We start from the raw sequence: 20,243 nt of genomic DNA on the forward strand, positions 1-20,243 counted from the left end.
AATATGAGAGAATTTATAAAAGATTGGATCCCCAGGGTCCTGGGAAGACCAGAACTATAGGAAGAAATGGAAATAGAAAGGGCACATAGAACATTAGCCCCGAAACCACAGCCGCAGCAAAAACCAAGATCCATTTTAGTAAAATTCCTAAGATATACAACAAGAGAAAATATATTGGAGAAAGCAATGAGGAAAATAAGAGAAGACAAAAAACCACTGGAATACAAGGGTCAAAATTTTTTTTCTATCCAGATTTAAGTTTTGAACTCCTGAAGAAGAGGAAGGAGTTTAATGCAGCAAAAACGACCCTATGGAAAAAAGGTTATAAATTTATGTCAAAATACCCAGCAGTGCTTAAAATAGTTATCCCGGGGCAGAAAAGCAAACTATTCTTGGATCCTGAAAAAGCACGAAAATTTGCAGAACAACTACAAAACAGACAGAGAGATGAAGACATGCAACGAGAGCAAAAATGACCACGAACTATATGTATGTGTGTATGTAGTTATGTATATATATATATATATATATATGTATATGTATATATAAAAATAGAGTATAGGTAAGAACTAAGAAGGGAAAGAAAGGGAAGTAAGGAGGGAATTAAGAGAGTGACCTTTGTTATATATGAAGATTAAAATCTTTTCTGGGGGTGGCTGGGTGGGGAAGAATTACGGTCACTGCGAAATCAGTTGACGCTTGCGAGCAGATTCGCAAATCCAAATGGAGAGGGGAGATGTGGTTGCCCGACAAGGGACAAAGGGCAACTCAGGAAGGGGAGGGGATAGTGGGGTTAAAAGAATTTTAGATAGGAGAATAAGGGAAATGTTTTATGTTTTAGAAATGTTGTCTTATAATGTGTTCAAAACAAGAAAGCAGAAATGGATAAGAAGGAAAGGTGGTGATGGAGAAACGGAAAGGGAAGATAAACAAAGTATGAAATGGCTATGTTGAACTATATGACTTCAAATATTAATGAAATACATATCCAAATCAAAAGGAAGAAACTGTTAAATTTACTGCAAAGAGAAAAAATTGATATAGCATTCGTACAAGAAACACACTTAACTGAAGTGGAACACAAGAAATTAAAGAGAGATTGGGTAGGACACGTAACAGCAGCGTCGTATAATTCAAAAGCTAGAGGAGTAGCTATATTAATCAGTAAAAATGTACCAATTAAAATAGAAGAGGAAATAATAGATCCAGCAGGGAGATATGTAATGATAAAATGTCAGATATATTCAGAGTTTTGGAATCTACTCAATGTATATTCACCTAATGAAGAAGATCAAAAATTTATGCAAGATATCTTTTTGAAGATAGCAGATACGCAATGGAACATACTAATAGGAGGGGATTTTAACCTTAATTTGGACTCAAACATGGATAAAACTGGAAAAAAAAACTAACAGAAAGAACAAAGTAACCAAATTTATAATTAAATCGATGGAAGAAATGCAACTTTTGGATATATGGAGGAAACAACACCCAAAGGAAAAGGAATATTCATATTATTTGGGTAGACATAAAACATACTCAAGAATAGACCTATTCCTGTTATCAGCCCCCATTCAAGGGAGAGTTAGGAAAACGGAATATAAAGCTAGACTATTATTGGACCACTCACCCCTGTTACTGGGAATAGAGCTAGAGGAAATTCCCACCAAGAATATATAGATGGAGATTAAACTCCATGCTACTTAAAAGACAGGATTTTAGAGAATTCATTGAACGACAAATTAAAATGTACTTTGAAATAACTACGGAATCAGTGAAAGATAAGTTTATACTATGGGACGCAATGAAAGCGTTCATCAGAGGGCAAATAATAAGTTACGTAACCAAGATGAAGAAGGACTATAATCAGGAAACAGAACAGTTGGAAAGGGAAATAAATACAGAAAAAGAATTAGCAATGAAGGAAGATACAACTAAAAGAAGAGAATTGGCGGATAAAAAAATAAAATATGAAACACTACAAATATATAAGGTGGAGAAGAACATAATGAAGACAAAACAGAAATATTATGAACTAGGGGAAAAATCGCACAAAATTCTAGCATGGCAGCTTAAGACAGAACAAGCTAAGAGAATGGTATTGGCATCAAGGAAAAAAGACAAACAAATTACATATAATCCAACGGAGATTAATGAAAACTTCAGAGAATTCTACGAACAATTATATCAAACTGAAAATGAAGGGAAAGAAGACAAAACAGATGAATTTTTAACTAAAATTGAACTACCGAAATTACAAACAGAGGAACAAAATAAATTAACAAAACCATTTGAAATAGAAGAATTACAGGAGATATTAAAAAAACTACCGAACAATAAAACACCAGGAGAGGATGGATTCCCAATAGAATTCTATAAAACATTTAAAGACTTATTAATTCCTCCCCTTCTGGAAGTAATCAACCAGATTGATAAAACACAAAGCTTACCAGATTCATGTAAAACAGCAATAATTACAGTAATACCAAAGACAGGGAAAGATCCACTCACACCAGCGTCATATAGACCAATATCTCTACTTAACACAGATAAGGAAATTCTTATGGAAAGGGGGGAAACCGAGGATAACACTAGATAAATTAACAGAATGGTATAAACAAGGAGGCTTACAATTGCCAAACTTCAAAAATTATTATAGAGCCGCACAATTAAGATACCTATCAGATTTTTATCAAACAAGGGAAAAACCAGATTGGAAGATACCTGAACATATACTATATAAATGGGATGAAAAATTGGTGCAACGTAGGAATTCACCGGTATTGCATCATCTGCTCAATATTTGGAAGATTCATGAAGAAAGGAATGAAACAAATTACCAACTACCAAAACTAATATATTTTTTAAATTTTTTTATTTTTCACACTATAAACCACATTGATCAAGATACATACATTTTTCTTTTCAAATATATACAGTGTCGTTTTCTTCCCCTCCCACCCTCCCTACCTCCCCTCCCACCCTCCCTACCTCCCCTCCCATTCATTTAAAGTTCAGAATCTAAGATACATTAAACCTGTCAAACAATGTTGTCACTCAATAAAAATAAACAAGAAGTTCCACTGAGTCAATTCTTTTCATTCCCTTCTCCTTCTGTCATTTTAGATGGCAGATATCCCCAGTAGGTTTTCCCTATCGTGTTTCATGTAGGGCTCCTATATTTGTTCAAATATTGTAATATTATTTCTTAAATTATATGTTATTTTTTCTAATGGAATACATTTATTCATTTCTATATGCCATTGTTGTATTCTCAAGTTATCTTCTAATTTCCAGGCTGACATAATACATTTTTTTGCTACAGCTAGGGCTATCCTAACAAATCTTTTTTGTGCACCATCCAAATCAAGTCCAAATTCTTTGTTTTTTCTTACTTAGGAGGAAGATCTCTGGGTTTTTTGGAATATTGCTTTTTGTGATTTTATTTAATATCTGGTTTAGATCTTCCCAAAATTTTTTCACTTTCTCACATGTCCAGATTGCATGAATTGTTGTTCCCATTTCTTTTTTACATCGAAAACATCTGTCAGATACTGTTGGGTCCCATTTATTTAACTTTTGAGGTGTAATGTATAGCCTGTGTATCCAGTTATATTGTATCATACGTAACCTCGTATTTATTGTATTTCTCATAGTTCCAGAACATAACTTCTCCCATGTTTCCTTCTTTATCTTTATGTTTAGATCTTGTTCCCATTTTTGTTTAGTTTTACCATTTTTTTCCTCATTCTCCTTTTCTTGCAGTTTAATATACATATTTGTTATAATTTTTTGATTATCATTGTGTCTGTAATCACATATTCAAAATTACTTCCCTCTGGTAACCTCAGACTGCTTCACAATTTGTCCTTCAAGTAGGATTTCAGTTGGTAGTATGCCAACACTGTATCGTGAGTTATATTATATTTATCTTTCATTTGTTCAAAGGATAATAATTTATTTCCTGAAAAGCAATTTTCTATTCTTTTGATCCCTTTTTTCTCCCATTCTCTAAAGCAAAGGTTATCTATTGTAAAAGGGATTAGCTGATTTTGCGTCAGTATTAGTTTTGGTAGTTGGTAATTTGTTTTATTCCTTTCTACATGAATCTTCTTCCAAATATTGAGCAGATGAAGTAATACTGGAGAATTCCTACGTTGTACCAATTTTTCATCCATTTATATAGTATATGTTCGGATATCTTCTCCCCTATTTTATCTAGTTCTAATCTAGTCCAATACGGCTTTTCCCTTGTTTGATAAAAATCTGATAGGTATCTTAATTGCGCGGCTCTATAATAATTTTTAAAGTTTGGCAGTTGTAAGCCTCCTTGTTTATAACATTCTGTTAATTTATCTAGTGCTATCCTCGGTTTCCCCCCTTTCCATAAAAATTTCCTTATTATTTTCTTTAACTCCTTGAAGAATTTCTCCGTCAAGTGTATTGGCAATGCCTGAAATAGGTATTGTATCCTTGGGAAAATGTTCATTTTAATACAGTTTATCCTTCCTATTAGTGTTAGTGGTAAGTCTTTCCAATGCTCTAAGTCATCCTGCAATTTTTTCATTAGTGGATAATAATTGAGTTTATATAGTTGGCCGAGGTTTTTATTTATTTGTATACCTAGGTATTGTATTGCTTGCATTTGCCATCTGAATGGTGATACTTTCTTAAATTTTGAGAAATCCTCATTATTCATTGGCATTGCTTCACTTTTATTTGTGTTAATCTTGTATCCCGACACTTCTCCATATTCCTTCAATTTCTTATGTAATTCTTTTATTGATATTTCTGGTTCTGTTAAGTATACTATAACGTCATCTGCAAATAACCTGATTTCATATTCCTTGTCTTTTATTTTTATCCTTTTTATTTTATTTTCTGTTCTTATCAATTCTGCTAGTGGTTCTATGGCTAACGCGAACAATAAGGGAGATTGTGGGCATCCCTGCCTTGTTGATCTGCTTAAATTAAATTGCTTTGTTATATATCCATTTACTGTCACTTTCGCCAATGGCCCCTTATATAATGCTTTAATCCAATTGAGGGTTGGTGCGAGAACGCTGCCTTGCTTCACGCCATTGTTAATGGAGAAGGGTTCAGAGAGCTCATTGCTGTATCTGACCCGACCTTGTTGGTTTTCGTGCAGTTCGATAACCATGTTGAGGAACTTTGGGGGGCATCCGAGGCGCTCTAGTATTTGCCAAAGCCCTTTCCTACTCACGGAGTCGAAGGCTTTGGTGAGATCAACAAAGGTGACGTAGAGTCCTTTGTTTTGTTCTCTGCACTTTTCTTGGAGCTGTCTGAGGGCAAAGACCATGTCAATAGTTCCTCTGTTTGCGCGAAAGCCGCACTGTGATTCTGGGAGAATATTCTCGGCGACACTAGGTATTATTCTATTTAGTAGAATCCTAGCGAAGATTTTGCCTGCAATGGAGAGCAACGTGATTCCCCTGTAGTTTGAGCAGTCTGATTTCTCGCCTTTGTTTTTGTACAGGGTGATGATGGTGGCATCACGAAGGTCCTGAGGCAGTTTTCCTTGGTCCCAACAAAGCTTGAAAAATCCGGTACCGCACGGATGGCAGTCTCTTCAATCTGAGGCGCCTGCAAGCTCACACCAAGACACAAGAGAAACTTGTCCGTGAACTACTCTTTGCAGACGATGACGCTTTAGTTGCCCATTCAGAGCCAGCTCTTCAGCGCTTGACGTCCTGCTTTGCGGAAACTGCCAAAATGTTTGGCCTGGAAGTCAGCCTGAAGAAAACTGAGGTCCTCCATCAGCCAGCTCCCCGCCATGACTACCAGCCCCCCCACATCTCCATTGGGCACACAAAACTTAAAACGGTCAACCAGTTTACCTATCTCGGCTGCACCATTTCATCAGATGCAAGGATCGGCAAGGAGATAGACAACAGACTCGCCAAGGCAAATAGCGCCTTTGGAAGACTACACAAAAGAATCTGGAAAAACAACCAACTGAAAAACCTCACAAAGATAAGCGTATACAGAGCCGTTGTCATACCCACACTCCTGTTCGGCTCCGAATCATGGGTCCTCTACCGGCATCACCTACGGCTCCTAGAACGCTTCCACCAACGTTGTCTCCGCTCCATCCTCAACATCCATTGGAGCGCTTTCATCCCTAACGTCGAAGTACTCGAGATGGCAGAGGTCGACAGCATCGAGTACACGCTGCTGAAGATCCAGCTGCGCAGGGCGGGTCACGTTTCCAGAATGGAGGACCATCGCCTTCCCAAGATCGTGTTATATGGCGAGCTCTCCACTGGCCACCGTGACAGAGGTGCACCAAAGAAAAGGTACAAGGACTGCCTAAAGAAATCTCTCGGTGCCTGCCACATTGACCACCGCCAGTGGGCTGATATCGCCTCAAACCGTGCATCTTGGCGCCTCACAGTTTGGCGGGCAGCAACCTCCTTTGAAGAAGACCGCAGAGCCCACCTCACTGACAAAAGGCAAAGGAGGAAAAACCCAACACCCAACCCCAACCAACCAATTTTCCCCTGCAGCCGCTGCAACCGTGTCTGCCTGTCCCGCATCGGACTTGTCAGCCACAAACGAGCCTGCAGCTGACGTGGACTTTTTACCCCCTCCATAAATCTTCGTCCGCGAAGCCAAGCCAAAGAAGAATCCAATTAATATATTTCTCTGGTAAACTGAATTTTTGTAGTACTTTGAATAAATAATTCCATTCTACTCTGTCAAAGGCCTTCTCTGCGTCTAAAGCAACCGCTACTGTTGGAGCTTTATTTCCTTCTACTGCATGAATTAAGTTAATAAATTTACAAATATTGTATGTTGTTCGTCTTTTTTTAATGAATCCAGTTTGGTCTAGATTTACTATTTTTGGTACATAGTCGGCAAATCTGTTTGCTAATAGTTTAGCTATTATCTTATAATCTGTGTTAAGTAAAGATATTGGTCTATATGACGCTGGTGCGAGTGGATCTTTCCCTGTCTTTGGTATTACTGTAATTATTGCTGTTTTGCATGAATCTGGTAAGCTTTGTGTTTTATCAATCTGGTTGATTACATCCAGGAGGGGCGGAATTAATAAATCTTTAAACGTTTTATAGAATTCTATTGGGAATCCATCCTCTCCTGGTGTTTTATTATTTGGTAATTTTTTTATTATCTCTTGTATTTCTACTATTTCAAATGGTTCTGTTAATTTATTTTGTTCCTCTATTTGTAATTTCGGTAGTTCAATTTTAGTTAAAAATTCATCTATTTTGTCTTCTTTCCCTTTATTTTCAGTTTGATATAATTGTTCATAGAATTCTCTAAAGTTTTCATTGATCTCCATTGGATTATATGAGATTTGTTTGTCTTTTTTCCTTGATGCCAATACCATTCTCTTAGTTTGTTCTGTCTTAAGCTGCCATGCTAGAATTTTGTGCGTTTTTTCCCCTAGTTCATAATATTTCTGTTTTGTCTTCATTATATTCTTCTCCACCTTATATGTTTGTAGTGTTTCATATTTTATTTTTTTATCCGCCAATTCTCTTCTTTTAGTTGTATCTTCCTTCATTGCTAATTCTTTTTCTATATTTGCTATTTCCCTTTCCAACTGCTCTGTTTCCTGATTATATTCATCTTGGTTACATAACTTATTATTTGCCCTCTAATGAATGCTTTCATTGCATCCCATAGTATAAACTTATCTTCCACTGATTCCGTATTTATCTCAAAATACCTTTTTATTTGTTTTTCAATAAATTCTCTAAAATCCTGCCTTTGAAGTAACATGGGGTTTAATCTCCATCTATACATTCTTGGAGGGATGTCCTCTAACTCTATTGTCAATATCAAGGGTGAATGGTCCGATAATATTCTAGCTTTATATTCTGTTTTTCTTACTCTATCTTGCATACGAGCTGATAACAAAAATAGGTCTATTCTTGAGTATGTTTTGTGTCTACCCAAATAATATGAATATTCCTTTTCCTTTGGGTGTTGTTTCCTCCATATATCCGAAAGTTGCATTTCTTGCATCGATTTAATTATAAATTTGGTTACTTTGTTCTTTCTGTTAATTTTTTTCCCAGTTTTATCCATGTTTGAATCCAAATTAAGGTTGAAATCCCCTCCTATTAGTATGTTCCCTTGCGTATCTGCTATCTTCAAAAAAATATCTTGCATAAACTTTTGATCTTCTTCGTTAGGTGAATATACATTAAGTAGATTCCAAAACGGAGAGGAGTCACGTGATGGAGTAGTGGCCGGACGGTGAACTCCAGCCCTCTCCAGAAAAGTCGGGAAAAACAAAGGAAAACACAAAGGCACAGAAATAAAAGTTACAGAAAAGTGAGTATAAAGGTGGAAAGAAGATGGCGACAAAAAAAGAAAAATCGAAAGCAACGGTAAGAAGAGAGGAAGAGAAGGCAACGGAGGAAGAAGGTGAAGGCCTTACCTGTTCGAAGAGGCCCGCTGCGGAGAGAGAAACCCGCTCCCTCAGGTCGGTAAATAATGGACTACAAAAATGGCTCGGTGAGCCGAGTAAAAGTGCGCAACCGCGCATGCGTGATTCCTCGCGCATGCGCTATGCGAATGAAAAAAAACACACCGACGGGAGGGGGGACCAGCTGGGGAGTCGATCTCCACAGCCGGCAACGACAGCTGCAGAACACCTGCAGCAAGAAGAGAACATAGAAGACAATAGAAACAAGAAAGAAGAGAAGGAAAGGGCAACAAAGAAACAACAGATGGCCAACCCAGAGGAAGAAGAAGAGGAAGAGTACAGTGAAATAGAAGAAGAAAAGAAAGGCAAGATAAAGGATATACTTTCTCTTATTAAAGGATACATGGAATCATTTAAAGAATGGCAAACACAGGAATTTAGTGATTTAAAAAGAAGAATAAACAACACAGAAGAGAAAGTGAATAAAATGGAAGAGCGGGCAGTAGCAGCAGAAATGGAGGTAGAAGACTTAAAAAAGAAATTGGAGGAATCTAATAAAAAAACTAAAGAGACACAAGAACTACTAGCTCAAAAAATAGATACAATGGAAAACCATAACAGAAGAAATAACATAAAGATAGTGGGCCTTAAGGAAGATGAAGAAAGCAAGAATATGAGGGAGTTTATAAAAGAGTGGATCCCTAAGACCCTAGGATGTCCAGAACTACAGCAAGAATTGGAAATAGAAAGGGCACATAGAGTATTGGCCTCTAAACCACAAACACAACAAAAACCAAGATCTATTGTAGTAAAATTCCTAAGATATACTACAAGAGAAAAGGTACTGGAGAAGACAATGGAAAAAGTAAGAGAGGGCAACAAACCACTGGAGTATAAAGGGCAAAAAATCTTCATTTATCCAGATATAAGTTTTGAACTCCTAAAGAAGAGAAAAGAGTTCAATACAGCAAAGGCGATTTTATGGAAGAAAGGGTATAAATTTATACTAAAGCATCCAGCGGTATTGAAAATATTTATTCCAGGACAACAAAACAGACTATTCTCAGATCCAGAAGAAGCACGAAAATTTGCAGAACAATTACAAAAATAGACTGAGGGAGGAAGACAGGTAATGAGAGTAAAAATGATCACGATTGATATGTATGTGGGTAAAGACAAAAATAGACTGAGGGATGAAGACAGGTAATGAGAGTAAAAATGATCACGATTGATATGTATGCGGGTAAAGAGGTATAAGAGTGAATAGAGACAATGTGCATACGTGAATGTATCTGTACTTAGAGGAAAATATAGATAGTATAGACAAGAATTAATAAGGGAAGGTAATGGAATAGAGAGAATAAGGAGGGAATTAAAAGAGTGACCTTTGTGACATATGAAAAGTGAAATCTTTTCTGGGGGGGGCAGGGTGAGGGGAAATAGCGGTCACTGCAAAATCAGTTGACGCTTGCGAGTGGTTTCGCAAATCCAAATGGAGAGGGGAGATGTGGTTGTCCGACAAGGGATAAAGGACAACTCAGGAGGGGAAGGGGAGATTGGGGATAAATAAGATAGAAATAGGAGAATAAGGATAATGTTGGATGTTGTAGGAATGTTGTCTTATAAAGAGTTGAAAATAAGAAAACAGAAATGGAAAAGGAGGAAAGGTAATGATGGAAAAACGGAAAGAGAAGATAAACAAAATATAAAAGGGCTACGCTGAACTATATGACTTTAAATATTAATGGAATACATAACCAAATTAAAAGGAAGAAACTACTAAATTTAAATGAATAAATGTATTCCATTAGAAAAAATAACATAGGTTAAGAAATAATATTGAAATATTCGAACAAGTATGGGAGCCTTACATTAAATACAATAGCGAAAACCTACCGGGGACAAACATTACCTAAGTTGATGGAAGGAGAAGGAAAGAAAAGAATGGACTCAGCAGAATTTCTGGTGTATTTTTGTTGAATGACAACATTGTCTGACTGGCTTAATGCAACCTAGATTGTATACCTAAAATGGATGAGAGGGGGGGGTGGGGGGTGGCTTGGGAGGAGGGGGGGGGGGAGAAAAAGTCACTGTATATGTGTGAAAAAGAAATAGTGTATATCATGGCTAATGTGATTTATGGTGTGAAAAATAAAAAATTTAAAAAAATTTAAAAAAAGTAGATTCCAAAACTCCGAATATATCTGACATTTTATCATTACATATCTCCCTGCTGGATCTATTATTTCCTCTTCTATTTTAATTGGTACATTTTTACTGATTAATATAGCCACTCCTCTTGCTTTTGAATTATATGACGCTGCTGTTACATGTCCTATCCAATCTCTCTTTAATTTCTTGTGCTCCATTTCAGTAAAGTGTGTTTCTTGCACGAATGCTATATCAATTTTTTCTTTTTTCAGTAAATTTAGCAGTTTCTTTCTTTTGATTTGGTTATGTATTCCGTTAATATTTAAAGTCATATAGTTCAACATAGCTATTTCATACTTTGTTTATCTTTCCTTTCCGTTTCCTCATCATCACCTTTCCTTCTTATCCATTTCTGCTTTCTTGTTTAGAACACTTTATAAGACAACATTTCTAAAACATCAAACATTTCCCTTATTCTCCTATCTAAAATTTCTTTAACCCCATTCTCCCCTCCCCCTCCTGAGTTGCCCTTTGTCTCTTGTCGGGCAACCACATCTCCCCTCTCCATTTGGATTTGCGAATTCGCAAGCGTCAACTGATTTCACAGTGACCGTAACTCCTCCCCACCCAGCCACCCCCAGAAGATTTTAATTTTCATATACAACAAAGGTCACTCTCTTAATTCCCTCCTTACTTCCTCTCTTCCCTTTCATTCCCTTATTAATTCTTATCTATACTCTATATATTTTCTTTTAAATACGGATACACTCATGTACACACATATATAAATACACACACACATACCCATATACACACATACATATAGTTCGTGGTCATTTTTGCTCTCGTTGCATGTCTTCATCTCTCTGTTTGTTTTGTAGTTGTTCTGCAAATTTTCGTGCTTCCTCCAGATCCAAGAATAGTCTGTTTTGCTGCCCTGGAATAACTATTTTAAGTATCGCTGGGTATTTTAACATAAATTTATGTCCTTTTTTCCATAGAATCGCTTTTGCTGTATTAAACTCCTTTCTCTTCTTCAGGAGTTCAAAACTTATGTCTGGATAGAAAAATTTTTTTTGAACTTTGTATTCCAGTGGCTTTTTGTCTTCTCTTATTTTTTTCATTGCCTTCTCCAATATATTTTCTCTTGTTGTATATCTTAGGAATTTTACTAAGATGGATCTTGGTTTTTGTTGTGGCTGTGGTTTAGGGGCTAATGTTCTATGTGCCCTTTCTATTTCCATTTCTTCCTGTAATTCTGGTCTTCCTTGGACCCTGGGGATCCAATTTTTTATAAATTCTCTCATATTCTTGCCTTCTTCATCTTCCTTAAGGCCCACTATCTTTATATTATTTCTTCTATTATAATTTTCCATTATATCTATCTTCTGAGCTAACAGCTCTTGTGTCTCTTTAACTTTTTTATTAGATTCTTCTAATTTCTCTTTTAAGTCCTCTACTTCCATTTCTACGGCTGTTTCTCATTCTTCCACCCTGTCCACTCTTTTTCCTTTCTCTGATATGACCATTTCTATTTTATTCATTTTTTCTTCTGCACTCTTAGTTCTTCTTTTTATTTCATTAAATTCTTGTGATTGCCATTCTTTTACTGATTCCATATATTCTTTAAAAAATATATATCCATTGTCTTGCCTTTCCCTTCTTCTTCCATTTCTCTATGTTCTTCTTCTTCTTCTTCCTCCTCTGGGTTGGTCATCTGTTGTTTCCTTGTTTTCTTTTTACTCTCTTCTTTCTTGTTCTCGTTGTTTTCTATGTTCTGTTAGGTGTGCTTTGTTCATGAATGAGTGAGTCAAACACCAGACTGAGTCGAAATCAAGGTTCTTTGTTCTTTATTGCCAGATTGTAACACTTGCAACTAAAAGTGTTAGTTGGAGAAGGCGCATTCTGCCGTTATCAGCAAGTGGTGTTTTTTATATACCTTAGGATACGTACTTAGTAAATTATCATACCATGACATTGTCCAATGAATAAACTGCTGCTATCCTTCTCTGCTAGTTTCCTGCACATCAATTTGTCATTACCACTCTTATCTTGAGAGTACAAGGTCACAACTGCATCTTGTTACGGCCCAGCACTGGGTGACTCCTTCTTCATTCCCAGCTCATGATGTTTTTACCTAACAGTTCTCTTCTTGTTTTTGTGCTGTAGCTGTCATTCTCAGCTGTGGAGATCGACTCCTCAGCTGGTACCCCCACCGTCAGTGTTTTTTTTGTCATGCGCATCTGCGCATGCGCGACTCCTCGGACATGCGCGGTTGCGCACTTTTGCTTGGCTCCGCGAGCCATTTTTGTAGTCCGAGCTCGGGACTTCGACTGACCTTAGGGAGTGGGCTTCTCTCTCTGCGGCAGGCCTCCTCGGACAGGTAAGGCCTTCACCTTCTTCTTCCGATATCTTTTCTTCTTCTCTTCTTCCCGTTGCTTTCGACTTTTCTTTCTTCTCTGCCATTTTCTTCCCACCTTTACTTTCACTTTATTTTAATTTTTGTGTTTGTGCCTTTGTGTTTTCTGTGTTTTTTTAAAACTTTTCTGGAGAGGGCTGGAGTTCCCCGACCGGCCACTACTCCATCACATGACTCCCCCCCTGCCAAAACTAATATTGGCGCAAAATCAGTTAATCCCTTTCACAATAGATAACCTTTCCTTTAGAGAATGGGAAAGAAAAGGGATCAAAAGAATGGAAAATTGTTTTTCAGGAAATAAATTATTATCCTTTGAACAAATGAAGGATAAATATAATATAACTCAAGATACAGTGTTGGCATACTATCAACTGAAATTCCACTAGAAAGACAAATTAGGAAGCAGTCTGAGGTTACCAGAGGGAAGTAACTTTGAATATGTGATTACAGATACAATGATAATCAAAAGATTTATAACAAATATGTATATTAAACTGCAAGAAAAGGAGAATGAGGAAACAAATGGTAAAACTAAACAAAAATGGGAACAAGATTATGTTATGTTCTGGAACGATGAGAAATACAATAAACACGAGGTTACGTATGATACAATATAACTGGATACACAGGCTATACATTACACCTCAAAAGTTAAATAAATGGGACCCAACAGTATCTGACAGATGTTTTCACTGTAAAAAGGAAACGGGAACAACAATTCATGCAATCTGGACATGTGAGAAGGTGAAAAAATTTTGGGAAGATCTAAATCAGATATTAATTAAAATAACAGAAAACAATATACCAAAGAATCCAGAGATCTTCCTCCTCAGTAACATAAAAAACAAAGAATTTGGACTTGATTTGGATGGTGCACAAAAAAGATTTGTTAGGATAGCCCTAGCCGTAGCAAAAAAATGTATTATGTCACCTGGAAATTAGAAGATAACTTGAGAATACAACAATGGCATATAGAAATGAATAAATGTATTCCATTCGAAAAAATAACATATAATTTAAGAAATAATATTGAAATATTTGAACAACTATGGGAGACATACATGAAACACGATAGAGAAAACCTACTGGGGACATAACATAAACATAACAATTTACAGCACGGAAACAGGCCCTTCTAGTCCGCACCGAACCAAACACCCCTCTCTAGTCCCACCTCCCTGCACAATGCCCATAACCCTCCATCTTCTTCTCATCCATAGACCTGTCCAACCTTTTCTTAAATAATACAATTGACTCCGCCGCCACTATTTCTCCCGGAAGCTCATTCCACACGGCTACCACTCTCTGAGTAAAGAAGTTCCCCCTCATGTTACCTCTAAACCTCTGCCCCTTAATTCTTAACTCATGTCCTCTTGTTTTAATCTTTCCTCCTCTTAACGGAAATAGTCTATCCACATCCACTCTGTCTATCCCTTTCATAATCTTAAATACTTCTATCAAATCCCCTCTCAACCTTCTACGCTCCAAAGAATAAAGACCCAATCTGTCCAATCTCTCCCTATACTCTAGATGCTTCTTCCAGAGGAAGAAGAAGAAGAACATAGAGAAATGGAAGAAGAAGAGAAAGGCAGGACAATGGATGTATCTTTTTTTAAAGAATATATGGAATCAGTGAAAGAATGGCAATTACAAGAATTTAATGAGATAAAAAGAAGAATTAAGAATGCAGAAGAAAAAATGAATAAAATAAAAATGGTCATATCAGAGATAGGAAAAAGAGTGGATAATATGGAAGAACGAGAAATAATTGTAGAAATGGAAGTAGAGGAATTAAAAGAGAAATTAGAAGAATCTAATAAAAAAGGTAAAGAGGCACATGAGCTGTTAGCTCAGAAGATAGATATAATGGAAAATTATAATAGAAGAAATAATATAAAGATAGTGGGCCTTAAGGAAGATGAAGAAGGCAAGAATATGAGAGAATTTATAAAAGATTGGATCCCCAGGGTCCTGGGAAGACCAGAATTACAGGAAGAAATGGAAATAGAGAGGGCACATAGAACTTTAGCCCCGAAACCACAACCGCAGCAAAAACCAAGATCCATTTTAGTAAAATTCTTAAGATATACTACAAGAGAAAATATATTGGAGAAAGCAATGAAGAAAGTAAGAGAGGACATAAAGCCACAGTAATATAAAGGTCAAACATTTTTTTTCTATCCAGACATAAGTTTTGAACTCCTGAAGAAGAGGAAGGAGTTGAATACAGCGAAAAAGATCTTATGGAAAAAAGGATATAAGTTTATGTTAAGGTACCCAGCGGTACTTAAAATAATTATTCCAGGGCAACAAAACAGACTATTCTCGGATCTAGAGGAAGCAAGGAAATTTGCAGAACAACTACAAAACAAGCAGAGAGATGAAGACATGTAATAAGAGTAAAAATGACCACGATCTATATGTATGTGTGTAAAGGGGTATATGTATGTATATATATAGTGTGCATACATGAATGTATCCGTATTTAGAGGAAAATATATATAGACAAGAATTAATAAGGGAGGGAAATGGAATAGAGGGAATAAGGAGGGAATTAAAAGAGTGACCTTTGTTACATATGAAAATTGAAATCTTTTCTGGGGGGGGCTGGGTGGGGAGGAGTTACGGTCACTGCAAAATCAGCTGACGTTTGCGAGTGAATACGCAAATCCAAATGGAGAGGGGAGATGTGGTTGTCCGACAAGGGATAAAGGACAAATCAGGAGGCGGAGGGGAGAATGGGGTTAAAGAAGTTTTAAATAGGAGAATAGGGAAAATGTTTGATGTTTTAGAAATGTTGTCTTATAAAGAGTTCAAAACAAGAAAGCAGAAATGGATAAGGAGGAAAGGTAATGATGGAGAAACGGAAAGGGAAGATAAACAAAGTATGAAATGGCTACTCTGAACTATATGACTTTAAATATTAACGGAATACATAACCAAATTAAAAGGAAGAAACTGCTAAATTTACTGAAAAAAGAAAAAATTGATATAGCATTTGTGCAAGAAACACATTTAACTGAATTGGAGCACAAGAAATTAAAGAGAGATTGGGTAGGACACGTAACAGCAGCGTCGTATAATTCAAAAGCAAGAGGAGTAGCTATATTAATTAGTAAAAATGTGCCAATTAAAATAGAAGAGGAAATAATAGATCCAGCAGGGAGATATGTTACTCCCTTTTACAATAGATAACTTTTCCTTTAGAGAATGGGAGAAAAAAGGGATCAAAAGAATAGAAAATTGCTTTTCAGGAAATAAATTATTATCCTTTGAACAAATGAAAGATAAATACAATATAACTCAAGATACAGTGTTGGCATATTATCAACTGAAATCCTACTTGAAGGACAAATTAGGAAATAGTCTGAGGTTACCAGAGGGAAGTAACTTTGAATATGTGATTACAGATACAATGATAATCAAAAGATTTATAACAAATATGTATATTAAACTGCAAGAAAAGGAGAATGAGGAAACAAATGGTAAAACTAAACAAAAATGGGAACAAGATTTAAATATAAAGATAAAAAAGGAAACATGGGAGAAGTTATGCTCTGGAACGATGAGAAATACAATAAATACGAGGTTACGTATGATACAATATAACTGGATACACAGGCTATACATTACACCTCAAAAGTTAAATAAATGGGACCCAACAGTATCTGACAGATGTTTTCGTTGTAAAAAAGAAATGGGAACAACAATTCATGCAATCTGGACATGTGAGAAAGTAGAAAAATTTTGGGAAGATCTAAATCAGATATTAAATAAAATAACAGAAAACAATATACCAAAGAATCCAGAGATCTTCCTCCTAAGTAACATAAAAAACAAAGAATTTGGAATTGATTTGGAGGATGCACAAAAAAGATTTGTTAAGATAGCTCTAGCCGTAGCAAAAAAATGTATTATGTCAACCTGGAAATTAGAAGATAACTTGAGAATACAACAATGGTATATAGAAATGAATAAATGTATTCCATTATAAAAAATAACATATAATTTAAGAAATAATATTGAAATATTTGAACAAATATGGGAACCATACATGAAACACAATAGCGAAAACCTACCGGGGACAATCATTACCTAAATTAACGAAAGGAGAAGGAAATGAAAAGAATTGACTTAGAGGAAGGAGTTGAATACAGCGAAAAAGATCTTATTGAATGACAACATTGTTTGACTGGTTTAATGTATCCTAGATTTTGTATTTTAAATGGACGGGGCGGGGGGAGGTAGGGAGGGTGGGATGGGAGGAGGGAGGTGGGGAGAAAATGGCACTGTATATATTTGAAAAGGAACATGTATGTATCATGGTTAATGTGGTTTATGGTGTGAAAAATAAAATTTTTTTTAAAAAACCAAGTCCAGGCATCCTTATTTTCATCTGCCCCCCCAACTCCAGCATCCTTATCTTCATCTCCCCCCTCCCCAACTCCAGGCATCCTTATCTTCAGCTCCCCCCCCACCAACTTCAGGCATCCTTATCTTCATCTCTCCCCCCTCAACTCCAGGCATCCTTATCTTCATCTCTCCTCCCTCAACTCCAGGCATCCTTATCTTCATCTTTCCCCCCCCTCCAACTCCAGACATCCTTATCTTCATCTCCCCCCTCCCCAACTCCAGGCATCCTTATCTTCATCTCCCCCCTCCCCAACTCCAAGCATCCTTATCTTCATCTCCCCCCTCCAACTCCAGGCATTCTCATTTTCATCAACCCCCCACCCAACTCCAGGCATCCTTATCTTCATCTCCCTGCCCCTGCAACTCCAGGCATCCTTATCTTCATCTCCCCACCCCCCAACTCCAGGCATCCTTATCTTCATCTCCCCCCCTCCCCAACTCCAGGCATCCTTATCTTTATCTCTCCCCCCCCCCCTCAACTCCAGGCATCCTTATCTTCATCACTCTCCCCCCCCCAACTCCAGGCATCCTTATCTTCATCAATCCCCCCAACTCCAGGCATCCTTATCTTCATCTCCCCCCTCCCAACTCCAGGCATCCTTATCTTAATCTTCCCCCTCCCCCCCCAACTCCAGGCATCCTTATGTTCTGCTTGAGTCTTCCCTGCTGCTCCTTGTCGAACACTTTCTGAAGACCCAGGTAACAATGTCCATCTGTCCCCCCAACTCCCGTATCGACTGCGCTCTTTATCTGCAGTCAATTTGTCAAACAGGACCTGTCTTCGCTGAATCCTTGCAGCATCTGCTTGATGTATCTAATTCTCTCCAGACACCTCGATATTTCTTCTTTAGTCATAGTGTCAAATATTTCCCCAACTCCAGATGCTGAACTAACTGGACGACAATTCCCTGCCCCTCCCCACATCCTGCTTTGAATAGTGGTGATACATTCACCGTCTTCCAGTCCACGGGACCTGCCCAGAGTCCAGAGAATTTTAGTAAATTTTTGTCACTTTGGCCATTTCTATCAGTACCTTCCATCTGGAGCAGGGGACGTGTATGAGGCCAGGTTAGCAGAGCTGGGACTTTTCTCTTTGCAGTATAGAACCAACTGAAAAACCTCACAAAGATAAGCGTATACAGAGCCGTTGTCATACCCACACTCCTGTTCAGCTCCGAATCATGGGTCCTCTACCGGCACCACCTACGGCTCCTAGAACGCTTCCACCAGCGTTGTCTCCGCTCCATCCTCAACATCCATTGGAGCGCTCACACCCCTAACGTCGAGGTACTCGAGATGGCAGAGGTCGACAGCATCGAGTCCACGCTGCTGAAGATCCAGCTGCGCTGGATGGGTCACGTCTCCAGAATGGAGGACCATCGCCTTCCCAAGATCGTATTATATGGCGAGCTCTCCACTGGCCACCGTGACAGAGGTGCACCAAAGAAAAGGTACAAGGACTGCCTAAAGAAATCTCTTGGTGCCTGCCACATTGACCACCGCCAGTGGGCTGATAACGCCTCAAACCGTGCATCTTGGCGCCTCACAGTTTGGCGGGCAGCAGCCTCCTTTGAAGAAGACCGCAGAGCCCACCTCACTGACAAAAGGCAAAGGAGGAAAAACCCAACACCCAACCCCAACCAACCAATTTCCCTTGCAACCGCTGCAATCGTGTCTGCCTGTCCCGCATCGGACTGGTCAGCCACAAACGAGCCTGCAGCTGACGTGGACTTTTTACCCCCTCCATAAATCTTCGTCCGCGAAGCCAAGCCAAAGAAGAAGAAGAATAGAAGAGAGGAGTCTTGATGGAGGTCGACAAGATTCTGAGAAGCATAGATAGGGTGAATGGCCAGCGCCTGTTTCCCAGGGCAGGATCAGCAAACACCAGGGGATGTGTGTACAAAGTGAAGGGAGGGAAGTTTAGGGGAAATGTCAGGGGGAAGTTCTTTACACAGAGAGTTGTGGAGGACTGAATGCCTCGCCAGGGGTGGTGGTGGTGGCTGGAACATTGGGGGCATTTAAGAGAACCTTAGGCACAGAAATCGAGGGTTCTGGGTGTGAGGAGGGGAAGGTTCGGTTGTTGCCTGCCAGAGGCAGAGGAGGAAGATGGTGGGTACCTGAGATGGAGACAGACAGGTCCAGGATCGGAACCAGGTGACAGCAACTCTTGATGGATAAGGGAGGCAGATCACAAGACAAAGGAACAAAACCAGGCCACTTGGCCCATCGAGTCTGTTCTGTAAATCTACTCTAAGCTGCTCCACATTAATTCCAATTTCCAGCCTTATCCCCATATCCCTTGATGCCCTCACTAATGAGATACTTGTCTCTTTCTTGTTTAAATAGTCCCAGTAATCTGTCCTCCACTGCTGTATGCGACAGTGAGTTCCACAGATGGCGTCCAACAGTGGGGGTCAGGAGTCAGAGGTTGGGGTCAGGCAGTAGGGAGTTAGGGGGGTCACAGTGTGGAGTCAGAGGGTAAGGGTTAGAGGTTGGGGTCAGGGTTCAGCACTCACTTGGCGTAGGCCTTCTCCAGCAGGGCACTCCAGAACTCCTCCTGCTCGGCCGAGTGAACAAAGAGCAGCTCCCCATCGCGGCTCGGTAGACGGTCATCAATCACCACGTCCACCCATTCCCCGAACTGCCAGAACTGGTTGGGGCAGGGGGCAAGGATCAGCAGCTTGTCCTCCCCTCCCCACCTCGCCTGCTTCACCCCCATCCCTTCCACTCGTCATCCCACCCTCCACCAGGACCATCCTCTCCCAGTCCCCCCCCCTCCCCCCTGCCCTCCACTTCCCTATAACTCACCCCTCTCCTTCCCACTACCTCCCTTCCCTCCCC

At 38.6% G+C, this 20,243-nt stretch overlaps 1 protein-coding gene across 2 annotated transcripts in view; it reads right to left on the bottom strand.

Annotated features, from left to right (window-relative positions):
• LOC138737269 (calpain-1 catalytic subunit-like) overlaps positions 1-20,002 on the bottom strand; it is a 63,288-nt gene extending 43,286 nt beyond the window's left edge. For both annotated transcript variants that reach the window (XM_069888021.1, XM_069888020.1), the window contains exon 1: positions 19,919-20,002. The gene's annotated coding sequence lies outside the window, so the exon portion shown is untranslated. The remainder of the gene's footprint in view (positions 1-19,918) is intronic.
• Between the last annotated feature and the right edge of the window lie 241 nt (positions 20,003-20,243).

This window comes from Narcine bancroftii, chromosome 6 (genome assembly GCF_036971445.1).
Source record: "Narcine bancroftii isolate sNarBan1 chromosome 6, sNarBan1.hap1, whole genome shotgun sequence".
NCBI lineage: Eukaryota > Metazoa > Chordata > Chondrichthyes > Torpediniformes > Narcinidae > Narcine > Narcine bancroftii.